This window comes from Antechinus flavipes, chromosome 2 (genome assembly GCF_016432865.1).
Source record: "Antechinus flavipes isolate AdamAnt ecotype Samford, QLD, Australia chromosome 2, AdamAnt_v2, whole genome shotgun sequence".
In the NCBI taxonomy this organism is placed as follows: domain Eukaryota; kingdom Metazoa; phylum Chordata; class Mammalia; order Dasyuromorphia; family Dasyuridae; genus Antechinus; species Antechinus flavipes.
Genome location: NC_067399.1, coordinates 321350912 through 321364305, shown reverse-complemented (window position 1 = coordinate 321364305; position 13394 = coordinate 321350912).

Here is a 13394-nt window from a genome sequence, read left to right as displayed (position 1 = left end):
GATCAGCTCCAGAGGGCAAGAGATGAACATTGTCCAGCAAAAGGCAACTTGGTGTTCACATCCAAGCCTAAACAGGAAGAAAATGTGAAACTAAAGGAAACACTGTAGCTACCATATTTGTTTCTTTTGTTGGAGGCTGAAGGGAAACATTTCTCCCTTTATCCACTCAGCCCCATTCAATTAGAACCAAAAATGTCAGTGGTAAGGTAGAGAACAGGGCATGGATAGAATAAATCATTCCGTGTCACCTTCAAATGGCATCTTTCTCTTGTGTCCTAGGCTTACCAGAAAGCAGAACTTTAACATTTAAATCGTCGGCTCAGTTCATCCTGAGAACTCTATGATTGACGTCAGAGAAAAGCTGGCATCTAGAGGGGTATGCTTAGGGTACTCATTTAAATGAAAAGAATAGGCTTCATCAACACTTCATCCATATGGAACCAGAGTAGGGAAGCTATGCTTTTTAAGAATTCATTTTCCTTCCTTTCACACAGAAGGACCACGGTCTCTGGGTCTACCCAATGTGATGCCAGACTTGGAGTACCAAGTGAGCCCTAGCCTTAGCTGCTCTAGGCAATGACTTGAGAAATGCAAGGATATTTAAGTAAGTAGGAAAAGGGAAAAAATGTCTTTTTTGCTTTTAGGGAGAAATTATTTGTATTATTAAAGACAAGATTAAAAATAACCACCTCATCCTCATTCATTTCTTCCTTAGCCTAATGAGTAAAGGTGAATGTTTAAAAGAGAAAACATATTATATTTGGAAAAGTTAGAAGACTTGCATTCTAGTCCAAGCTCTGCCCCTACAAAACCATTAGGATCCATTTTCTTAATATGTCTGAAATGCAATATGGTATAATGGAAAAGGTTGTGTATGTTAAGAAAGGAGAAACCTATGTTCAGATTCGGCGTCCAACACTTGACAACTGGATGATGTTTTCAGTGTCTCAATTTTCTCATCTGTAAAATGGAGATAATAATACTTAAAGTGCCTACCTCATGGACCAGCCATGATAATGTATGTCTACAGTGATTTACAAGCTTCGATGCATTATATAATTGTCAGTTATTATTATCAATAAGGCATATGGCTGGGGAAATGTCTGAGTCACTATTTATTGTTTAGGTTAGTTTTTCCACAATCGAGGAGAGCATCAGTGAATTCACTGGAATGGAAAAGAGGCATATGTCATCGTTTGTCTCTAATATGGAACTCTGCTACACAATGGGAAGTCCCTTCTAGATCTAAAATTCAGTGTTTTAAGTTCCTTTGGCATAGTTAAGGCCTCTGTCTTTAGACCTCCAAGGATCAGTACTGTGCATATTGTATGCACAAGACTCAAGTCAAACATCCTTCTTCCCAGTCCTCCTCTGCAAAGGATAAGGGTAAAGTTGGGCCCGTTCAAAACAAAACAAAAAAAGAAAAAGAGAGAGAGAGAGACTGACAAAAACTCTCCAGAGCTCTTAGATCCAAACAATCTTGCCAACTAGCTTTCAAACATTTGAGGCTGAACAAAACCCAGGATGCATTTTTGCTCTTGACTACTTTGAGACTGTCGACTTTTAAAATCAGGGTTATCATCAAGCATCAGGAAATTCGTGTATTCCAGATTCCTCTACCACACTAAAGAACAAAATGTTTCTTGTCCAGAGGATCATTTGGGGGCCAGGATATTTGAAGAGATCCTTTATAAAGCTTTGGATTACAAGCCTTTGTGTGTGGTATAATGAAATGAAAATTAGCTCTAGAAATGGAGAGTCTAGGATTAAATCTCTTTTCTATCACTTACCTACTATGTGGGGCAAGCATCTAATTTTCAAAGACCTCAGATCTCTCATATATAAAATGAAGGGTTCAACTAGATGGCCTCTAAGGTCCCTCCTGGTTCTATGTCTTAATTTTTGATTGAAGAAGTCATTTTCAGTAGTCTAAATAGACTTTCCTAAAGAGCAGCTTAGGTTTAGTTCCTAAGTATATCTCTGTGTGAGCCCCTAATATATTTAGTTAAATGTTTTCCCCTACCCCCAAACTGTTACCTCAACAAATAAACTCACAGAAAAAAAGATGGGAGAAGAAATCAGGCTTTGATTTGGGATACAAAACATGAAGAAAGCTGACTTTATGGTTATTTTCCTACATGGCAAAAAGGGGAGCATGGGATAGCAGGTGAGAACTAATACATTACAAACCTTATGTCCAACAGAGTACCAGGTCAGAGATGGGTTTAAGAAGTTTTCCTGGAATTGTTCCCTGGTCTTCTAAAGTTTGTACTCTTTTTCAATCAAATTCCTGATTGTTTCTTATTGATAAGAAGATATTTAAAACACACATTCAGTAACATTGCTGCATGATCCCATTGTCCCATGGATACCCATTTTTAATTGATGAGAATGTTTATCTTTTAATTCTTAATTACTTCCTCTACTGACATCAGGGTAGGACCTCTGTGTTCCCATACTTTGCACCACAAATCAGATAGAGCCAATGAAAACACCATATCATTAGGATCCAGTATAAATAAAATTGTTAATCAGATTGATTGACACTTTAATTTTCTTGACCAGTATCTTGCAATCTACCTATCTTTTGAAACAATGAGGTTCCATTTTTAATGGACAGATGCTACTAATGGGATGATTCCTTAAATAGAATTTTACTATTCTGAATGCTTTTCTTATAGATCACAAGGTATTGGGCTGAGCTCTTTTTTTTCTATCTCTAAAGGGACAGAAACATCCCTGGTCACTGATCTATATTCCAATTTATCTCCTGAATTATGCTGATGAGTTACTGTTTCCTCACAGTTATCCTAATGGTGTCATATTTAAGCCTCATTTTATAGCTCCATGGTAGGATTGAATTTGAAGAATTTCAAGAATATCAATATTCAAAGGCCTTATGAGCCTTTTAGATTTTCCCCTGGGTGAGCAGCAGTGACTTTCTTGTAAACTTTGCCCAGTGGTACAATAATATGAAAATTTATCTAGATTACTGGTGTGACCATCCCACTTGAAAAATGAATTCCAACATTCAGTACTGTCTATAACCTAGATGCCATTTTGGTTTCAGTGGCCTCCTGAGGCTCAGTACTTTCCTCTGCCCAAAAAATATTAGAGTATACAAGAACTGTGAATCAAGTGAGTATTATTGGAAAAACTTGAAGGCAAGAGTCCAAGTTGGCCAAACAGCTGGTGTGATAATTAAACTACAGGATTTGAAGTCAGAAATATCTACTTTCAAACTCTGCCTCAAATTTTTACTGTGTAATCTGATCTTAATTTCTCTACACCTCAGTTTCCTCATATGAAGAATGAAGTTTGACTCTAAGGCCCTTTGCTTCTCTAATTCATTGTATCCTATTGTAATCCTGTTGTATTGTTTTTTGCTTTTAAAATGACACATAAGGTTCTTATTTAGATTTGTACTGCTACAGCCTGTCACAAGATTTGCCAATTTTTTTAAATTATACTAGCTTATCCATTTTTTTATTCATCAAGTAAGTGATACTGTGACACAGAATGGAAGAGCAACTTGGTAGATTAGTGAGCTGATTGACTAGTCCTAAGGACTTCCATCTTTCCTCCTCTAAATTGAGGTGCACAGATGCTGGGGAACTCCCTTCATTGCCTTTATGCTGACTTGTGGTAATTGGTACTTGTATTCTTGGTAACTTGTATTCTTTCCCAAACAAATTCCTTATTGATTCTATACATTAAATGAGGCCAGTCTATTGATTTACCCCAACTCTGTCACTTGGGCCATTAACTTTTCATCCTCCTATGCTAATCTATGAAGCCTAGATTTATCAATATTCAATCATTTCTCCCTGATAAGGTGATTTGGGTTTCTCTAGTTAAATTGCTAATTTCTTGAGAGCAGGACCTATATCTTTTACTTGTATTGTGCCCTTGTCATTTAAAAACTAATGTTTTGCTTGGTACATAGAGAGGAGGGGTGAGAAAAAAGAGAAGATGAGAGGAGTGGGGGATGAGTGAAGGGATGAAGGAAAGGACAGAGGAGGAAAGATGGAAAGAGAAAAAGAGAGAAGGAAAGGTGGAAAAGAAAGTAGTGAGAAGAGGGAAAAGGAGGGGAAGGGCAAGAGTAGGAGAGGAAAGGAGAAAGAAAGAGAAGAAGGGAAGAGGAAAAGGTAGAGTGAGGACAAGGGGAAGGGAAGAAAGGAGGAGTAAGAGGGGAAGATTCTATTTAGGCAAGTTAGCCAATAAGGAAAAATCTAGAAAGTGGATTAGAAAATCTAGTCCAAATTCAAGCTCTAAAGTCGTTATGTAGAGGAATGGAAAACAGGATTCAGTCCTTTGACTTCTGAATTCAGGATATCTATTGGCATAGGTTAGTTAACACATAGTCATTGTCAAACCTCTCCCAAAGAAGAGTAAGAATGAGGTCAAGAAATGTAGGGAAACCTGGACACGATTGTCTTTCCAGAAACAAAATGACCTTCGGAATACACTCTCCTTGACCATATCTCAGAGTAGGGAGAGGATCAAAAAGCCTCAGGAAAGCAGAAGCATCATCTTCCTATTACATAATGTTGGCTTGATTTGTGGGGGTGGGAGCAAGGAAACGAAAGGGTTTTCTTTCCCAGGTTTAGGACCAATTGTTCTCCATATCAACATGGAGCTGATTTCAGTCAGGAATATAAATGATTTGAAAGTGTAATCATGTGTTCATTATAAAAATCGATATTAATAATATTGATACTAATGATAGTGAGATGCATGAAGGAAAGAAAATGTGGTGCAGTGGTCTGTATTATCAGGAAGTTGATGGGGTTGATGTTATTGGTCCCTGGGGCACCATGAGACTGTCCCCATTTCTTAAAGGGCATATGTTCCTCTTTCCTTCTCCGTTCTTTCTCAGACCCTCTCCTCCCCTCCCCCTAACACACACATACACACACACACACACACACACACACACACACACACTCCAGCAATATTTATTTGTGTTACACAAACCAGACTAGGTTTGGTGCCTGTCCTGAGCAGCCATTTCAGTGGCTGCCTGGGCTGGAGGTCATTATTAGTAATTATATCTCTGCCCAAGAGGGTTCTGGCTGCCTGCCAGCCCAGGCTCCTGTTGTCCTCTGACCAGCACTGGGAAACATAGCCATCAGCACAAACATTTCCTTTCCTTGGCAGAGCCCTGGCCCTCTGGTGGGGCAGAGGAGTGGGAAAGCCTTGGCATATCTCAATTGCAAGGTCATTGGCAGAGCAAATCATAGCTTTTTGCCAGGGGTAGGAAACAAAGAGAGGGAGAAACTGAAGAGGGGAAGCTAGGAATAAGATGGCTCTAGCCTGAGTACAGCCCAATGTGACCTTCGACAAATAATTTAACCTCTTTGATCCTCAGTTCCCTTATCTCTAAATTTAAGGGGTTGACCTACTTGAACTCTGAGTCCTTTCTAGATCTAAATTTATGATCTTCTGATACTAGAATACATTCTCCTTAGTGCTGCCTCATTCTTATTTCCTGTTTTAATCACCTTAATAAAAAGCCCAGCATTGAAAGGGTTACATCAGCTCTCATAAGCCACATGACATTTTTAGTCAGGAATTTGCACTCAGCTACCCACTCAGAGCACAGTATAATCCTTTTCAAAGAATCCAAACGATACCCAGTTTCTCCTTTAGAGATGAAGAATCTGGGGAGGCAGCTTGCATAGAGATGGCCAGAGCTCACTTGGAATCAGAATTCTTCTTCTCCTTTGAGAGTTCCCAAAGATGCTTTAGGAGTGTCTCTTCCCTCTAGCTAGAAGATCAGAATGGGCAACCACCCAGCAACTTAATGGAAGATGATCCAACTAAGGACTGGAACTATGGTTTCAGTGGAATAGAAAATTCCTAGATAAGAAAGTGCCTTCCACCAATGAATGTCAGCCCCTTCTCTATAATTTAGTCTTAGGATGTTGCTTTAGTGCTGAGAGGTTAATTGGTTTGCTCACAGTTACACAGTCAGTATATATAAGAGGTGGGAGTAGAAGCCAGGTTTTCCTTGCCTTAGATCTTGAATGAGATCTAAAACCATATAGCTGAAAGCTGCAAGAAATCTTAGAGATCAATTCATTTAAATTTCTCACATTACAGGAGAAAACTGAGGCTGAGAGATGAAGTGCCTTCTCTGTTAGGAGGGACTTCTTTGGCTTTCCTAGTTTTCTCCCCTAGATGCAGATGGCTATTGGCTATGACTAGAGATACAGCAGTCAATGAACTCTGCAAACTTCTTGATTGGAAATCAGTATTTTTCTCACCCAAAACATAGATGAGCCCCTCTGCTAGACAATAATCCTCAACAGAAAGGAAATTTGGTCAAAGAAAGCAAGCTAGACAATCCCTAGAGAGCTACAAGCCAAATCATTTCATATTCTCTAACACTAATCTTTAGGTGAAATTGAGTTAAAATGAGCACACTAATCAGGGATGAAGAGAAGAAGGAAGCCTCAAAGCGCCCATCTGAAGCCAGAGGCTAAAAGCAGATGTAAGGGACAGGTCTACCCATTTCGTTTTGGTGACATTGTAGTGGTAGAATCTAGTTGTGATAAAGCCTTGAAACATTTTTAATGTTTTCTGCTCACTGAAGAGAAAAAGGAAGAAACAACTTTTATTATGCTAATTCTAGAACATGGCTAACACCATTTTCTCAATTGCTACCAATTCTCTAGGTCTATTTCTCTGCCAAAGCTATGGATGAGCCTCAGAATTCTATTATATAAAAATTAGATTGCACCTCAATTCTATCACCATTTCTTAAATCCATACTATGGGACTAATAGCAACGATAATATAAAAGATGGAGGAATAACCTTCAGGTCAGGACAACACGAGTCCGAATCTTATCTCGACAAATATTGCCTTGTGAACGTGGGCGAGTCACCTGTCCTGTCAGTTGTCATACAACTTTATCCTTTGATATCCTTTGAAGCTTCTTGTATCTGTGAATTGTCAGAACAGGACCAAAAAAAAAATTGTGTCAGTCATTAAGGCAGGATGTTTTGCAAGGCTCCTATTCAACTGGAAGATTTTTCCCTACCTTGTTTCTGAATGGACTGAAGAAATGCTATTAGGTCAGGTCCATATTCAGTACTAAGAATTCTCACCCCTGGTCAAATTCAGTTCAGGAGGAGAGAATGGCTCAGAGGATAATCTGATCATGAGTGTACTCATGAGTAGAAGATAGAGCAGCTCTTCCAGAGGGTTAGCTCTTGCCAACCAATGTTATGAGGCATGAAAGAAAAAATGAATTCAGAGAGGAGGTTGCTATGGCCACGAGATTATTTTAGGGATGGTCACTGCTACATGAGATGGGCCAAGAGAGAAGATATCAGTCAAGGAAGAGAAGCATACCGTCCCCTTTCCACCCATGTTAGCACTCTCAGACAAAGCCCTGGTTACAAAATATTACTTACAGAAATTGTAAAAATATTTCAACAATTATCCAGTTCAAGCTATACTAAAAAAGAGTTCGAACTATATAATATACTGGACAAGTGATCATCCCATCTCAGCTTGAGGATTTCCAACGAAGGGAAAGACATTTCTTTCCAAGGAAACCTTTTCACTTGGAGACAGTTCTAAACATTAAGAAGTTTCTCCTGATATCAAACCCATTTTTTTCTTATTTAATACTTTATTTTCCCAATCATATGTAAAAACAATTTTACATCCTTTTTTCAAATTTTGAGTTCCAAATTCCCTTCTTCCCTTCCCTTCCCCTTCCATTGAGAAGGCAAACAATTTTACACAGGTTATACATGTGTAGTCATGCAAAACATATTTTCATATACATCATTCTATGAAAGAAAATGTGGACAAAAAACCCCAAGAAAAATTTTAAAAACTAAAGAAAAGAGATCTTTGATCTGCATTCAGACTCTCCCAATTCTTTCTATAGAAATGAACAGTACCTTTCATCATGAAGTCCTACTGAATTATCTCAGATTGTTGTATTTTTGAGAATAGCTGTTTTTCATAGTAGATCATCATGTTATATCATGATTATTGTGTATAATTCTGCTCATTCTGCTTATTTCACTTTGCATCAGTTCATGTAAGTCTTTCCATGTTTTTTTTTTCCTGAGAGCATCCTGCTCATTGTTTCTTAAAGCACAATAATATCCCATCACAATTACATACAACAACTTGTTTGGCCATTCTCCAATTAATGGCTATCTCCTTAATTTCTAATTTTTTACCATCATTAAAAGAGCTGCTATAAATATTTTTGTATAAATATGTCCCTTTCTTTTTTCTGTTTTTTTTAATCTCTTTGGGATATAGACTTAGCAGTGGTATCACTTGGTCAAAGGGTATGTATGGTTTTTTAGTTCTTTGGGCATAGTTCCAAATTGCTCTCCAGAATGGTTGAATCAGCATACAACTTCATCAATAATACATTAGTGTTTTAATTTTCTTATATCCCCTCCAACATTTGTCACTTTCCTTTTCTGTCACATTAGCCAATCTGACAGGTATGAGGTAGTAGCTCTGAGTTGCTTTCATTCATGCATTGCATTGCATTTCATTGTACTTCTCTCATCAATAGTCATTTAGAACATTTTTTCACATGACTTTAGTTTTGATTACTTTGAAAACTACCTGTTCATATCGTTTGACCATTTATCAATTGAATACTGATTCTTATTTCTATAAATCTGACTGTTTTCCATGTTTGAGAAATGAAGTCTTTATCTGAGAAATTCATTGTAAATTTTTTCACATTATTGATTACCAACTATTTATTTCCCTCCATCCCATTTCCCCTATTTCTCTCTCTTTCCCTCTCCTTCTCTCTTTCTCTTTATCCTGTCCATTTTCAAAAGTGTTTTGCTTCTGACTTTTATCTCTCTCAAACTGCCCTTCCTTCTATCTGCTTCTCCTTACCTCATCCCCTTCCCTTCCTACTTTTCCATGTGGTAAGATTGATTTTTACATCCAACTTAATGTGTATATCATTCCCCCTCTGAGCTAATTCCAATGAGAATAAGATTCATGTGCTCCTATCCTTGCTTCATCCATTTTTCCCTCCACTGTAAAATCTCTTTCAGGCCTTTTTTATATCAGATTATTTATCCTACCTCTCCCTTTCCCCTTTTTTCCAATGCAGTCTTCTTTCTCATCTCAACATTATTTTTATTTAAATAATCATACCATTGAATCAGACCTCTGCTTTTTGTCTACATATACTCCTTCCAATTGCCCTAAAAATAAGAAAGTTTTTAGGAGCTACAAATATCATTTTCCATGTAGGAATAAACTGTTTAACCTTATTGAATATCTTATGATTTCTCTTTCCTATTTGTCTTTTTATGCTTTTTTGCATCTTATATTTGAATGTCAGATTTTCTATTCAGCTCTGGTGTTTTCATCAGGAATGCTTGAAAGTCCTCTGTTTCATTGAATATCTATTTTTCCCCTGAAGGATTATACAAAGTTTTGGGGGGCTAGGTGATTCTTTTTTGTAATTCTAGTTCTTTTGCCTTCCAGAATATCATATTCCAAGCCCTCAAATTCTTTCATGTAGAAGCTGCTAAATCTTGTGTTATCCAGACTGGCTCCACAATATGTGAATTGTTTCTTTTGAGCTGCTTGCGGTATCTTCTTCTTGATCTGGGAGGACTGGAATTTGACTATAATGTTGCTAGGAGTTTTCATTTTTGTATTTCTTTCAAGAGGTGATTGGCAGATTTTTTTCAATTTTTCTTTTTTTCTTTGATTCTGCAACATCATGGTAATTTTCCTTAATAATTTCTTGAAAGATGATATCTAGGCTCTTTTTTCAATCATGATTTTCAGGTAGTCTAATAATTCTTATATGCTTTATCCTGGATCTATTTAGCATGAAAATTGTTTTTCCAATGGGATATTTCACATTGTCTTTTATTATTTTTATTCTTTTGATTTTTTTTAATGATGTCTCATAAAATCATTAGCTTCCACTTGGCCAATTCTAACTTTTAAGAAATTATTTTGTTTAGTGAGCTTTTGTACTTCCTTTTCCATATGGTCAATTCTACTTTTTAAGGTATGTTTCTCTTCATTGAATTTTGAGGCCTCTTACCATTTGGCCTATTCTGTTTTTTTTAAGGCATTATCTTCTTTGGTATTTGTTGTGCCTCCTTTACCAAGCTGTTAATTCAATTTTTATGATTTTCTTGCATCACTCTCATTTCTGTTCCCAGTTTTTCCTATACTTCTTTCTCTTAGTTGATTTTTAAAACTCTTTTTGAGCTCTTCCATGGCCTGAGACTAATTCATATTTTTCTTGGAAATTTTGATGCAGGAATTTTGATTTGTTGTCTTCCTCTGAGTGTATTTTTTGATTTTCCTTGTCACCACAATAACTTTTTATGATCAGGAATTTCTTCTGATATTTGCTGATTTTCCAGCCTATTTCTTGACTTTTAACTCTATGTTAAAGTAGGGCCCTGCTTTGAATATGGAAGAGGCACTGTTCTACTCTTCAGATTTCCTGTGCAGCTCATTTCAGAGGAAACTTTTGGGATCTGTAAATTTGGGGCTCTTTTAAGGTTGTGTAATTTAGACACAATTGTATTTACTGCTCTGCTGTATTGTGCACTGGTTTATAAGTGACCACAAAGATTCTTTTCAACCATGGAACTGTGACAAGGTCTTTGCTCCCCTATGGCCACAAACTCTACTAATGCTCCTCCCTACTCTGGGTCTCAGACCCAGGAGTGTGACCCAGAACCAAATATAAGCAATGAAACAGAATCTCCTTCTGACCTATTGTTTAATCCTTAATCTGTGGGTTGAGAGTTCAAGAAATTGCCACAGCTGTCACTGATTCAGTCATCCTGAAGCCTACTCATGGTTTGTTGGGGCCCAATCTATACTGGTGTGACAAAGGCTGGACTATCCTTCTAGCTCACTCTGGTACACCAGATCTCTCCTGCCTACCCTCTAAGTTGTCTTAGACTGTAAAATTGTTTCCCTCCACCTTTTGTGGGTTCTGCCACTTGTTTAGAGTCATTATTTAATTATATTTGTGGGTTGAAGAGAAAGTTCACATGAGTCCCTGCTTTTATTCCACCATCCTGACTTCACCTGTCCCAAATTTTTATCCTTGCAATGACCAAGCATCATTCTAGCTCTACTTTTTCAGTTCCAGTCCTTTCCTTTTCTATATGACATTTTTTCTTCAAAAACTTCAGAGAATTATGCTGCTCTCTCTGAATCTTCTCCAATTTAAACATTTTTAATACTTTTCTCATTCCTAAATCTCTACTCTCCTGATTCAACTGGAAACTCCAAGAACAGGAAGGAAGGGGCTTTAGGGAAGTGTTAAGAAAGAACTCATCTGACCAGAGACCCTGCAAGTAGGTAAAACCCTTTGATATTAAGAGGAGTGAATGAAGGGCATCATTTCCTCTAACATTATTCCTCTCTCTCCTTAAACACTGATTCATTAGGAGACTATGATAGGGTCTTAAAAAAGCAATAACTATCAACTCTTTACATCTACTGCCTAGTCATTGGCCCTGGAGGAGGGGATGGTATTGATTGATGTCCAAATGGAAGTCAAGACTATAGGTCCTCTCCTCCAACTGTCCCCTGTTGTGCTACAGACAACTTATTACCTTGTGCAGGTCACTTCTCCTCCTCCTTCTCAGACATGTCCAAATATAGAAAAAATATGTAGCCAATGACTGAAAGAAAACTGCCTCACCATCTTTCTCTTCCTAGTTTTTCCTTCTTCATTCCACCACCTTCCTTTCCCCATCATTGATTAATAAGTTTTGTCAAGCTGAAAGATACTATCAAAACTTAGATGACATCACTGTACTGGGCCTGCAGATGGAAACTCCATTATAGTGGCCCTGGACCCCAGAAGGAAACATAATGGAAACTCCATTTGTTAAAATAGTTCTAGAATGTTAAAAATTGTCTTTTTTATAGATCTACATTACAGAGAAGATGCTGACTTGCATTGATAGGGAAAGTTTTCTCTCTTGGGAGTTTTATATAAGAATAAAATTATAGGTTTAGTACCTCTCCCCCAAATAAATAAATAGAAGACTTAAGAGCAACAACAAAACAATGGTACTAGGAGCCAACTAGGTTTTAATAGTAAAGATGCAAGAATTATGCTATATGGAACGGCAGGGTGAATAGAGCATAAGGAAAGAAGAAATTAACCCCCTCAATCTTTGAGCACGGTATTTAGAAACAACATAGGGACCTTTTGGGACAAAGTGCCTCTGTAACATCATTAAAACTTGACCCTGGCTGACAAATAGAGGAGGTAGGGTTGTGTTTAATGCAGAGTTCCAGGAAAATAGGCAATAAAAGATTTGGAGCTAGAAGGAATTATAGAATTCATCTAATCTAAACCTCTTTTTATAGATGAGGAAACAGAATAATGATTTGCCCAAAATCACATGGGTCATAAATAGCAACTAAAGGTATGGATTCAAACCTTTTTACTCTAACTTCATTTTCAGTGCCCTTTTCCCTTTACCTTGCTATTTTAGAGATGGGAGGAAAGGGAAGGTCCTCTCTACCTAAGTAAAACTGTCATCCATAACATCTACGTAAAATCTACACACTTTTCACAGAATCACTGAATTCTAGAATTGGGATTGGATTAGGCTAGGTCTACAGATTTCGGTCTGCTTCACACTAGAATACGAATCCTCACAATAAATAACTTGCAGACTGGGATTCTTCAAACTTAAATTTGTTTCTTTGAGGCTCCCACCTGTTACTCCTGGTTCTTCCCTCTGGAACCAAACTGAACAGATTTAATCCCCCTTTCATGTGATATCCCTTCAAAAACTTTAAGACAGCTATACTGGTATCTCTAGAGTCTTCTCCTTGCCTTAGCAAGTATTCTCTGTTGCCCTTATGAAGTATGCTCATGGTAACCCACTTTCTCAGCCATCTTCATTCAACCACTCTCCACCCCCAAAATAACTCAGGTCAAACTGAAATGCAGAGAAACAAATACAATACCCCAAATTTGTTGGAACCATATCCAAGTGTGGAAAATTAAGACTCCAAATAATGTTTTCCCTAAATCACTATCAATAACAAAACACAAACAATAGCTTTCCCAACTTGTCCCTATAGAAAGAATAATAACAATCATCTCATTTTTCTGTCTTAAAATATCTCAACTTTTTTTTCATATTCTGTACCAGGAGAAAAGGGAAGGGTTGAAAGGAACCGTGCTGTGTTGAAAGCAGGAAGACTAAAATGTACCATGAATGTAGCTCTCCAGGGTATCATGAAAGCATCACTGTGAAATCCAAACCCTCCCCCATCCTTAAAACCTGTTATCTTCCCAAAGCTCTGATAGCATCCACCCTCTTTTCCACCCACCCACCCACAGCCGTCAATGTGGCAAGAGTTGAAAG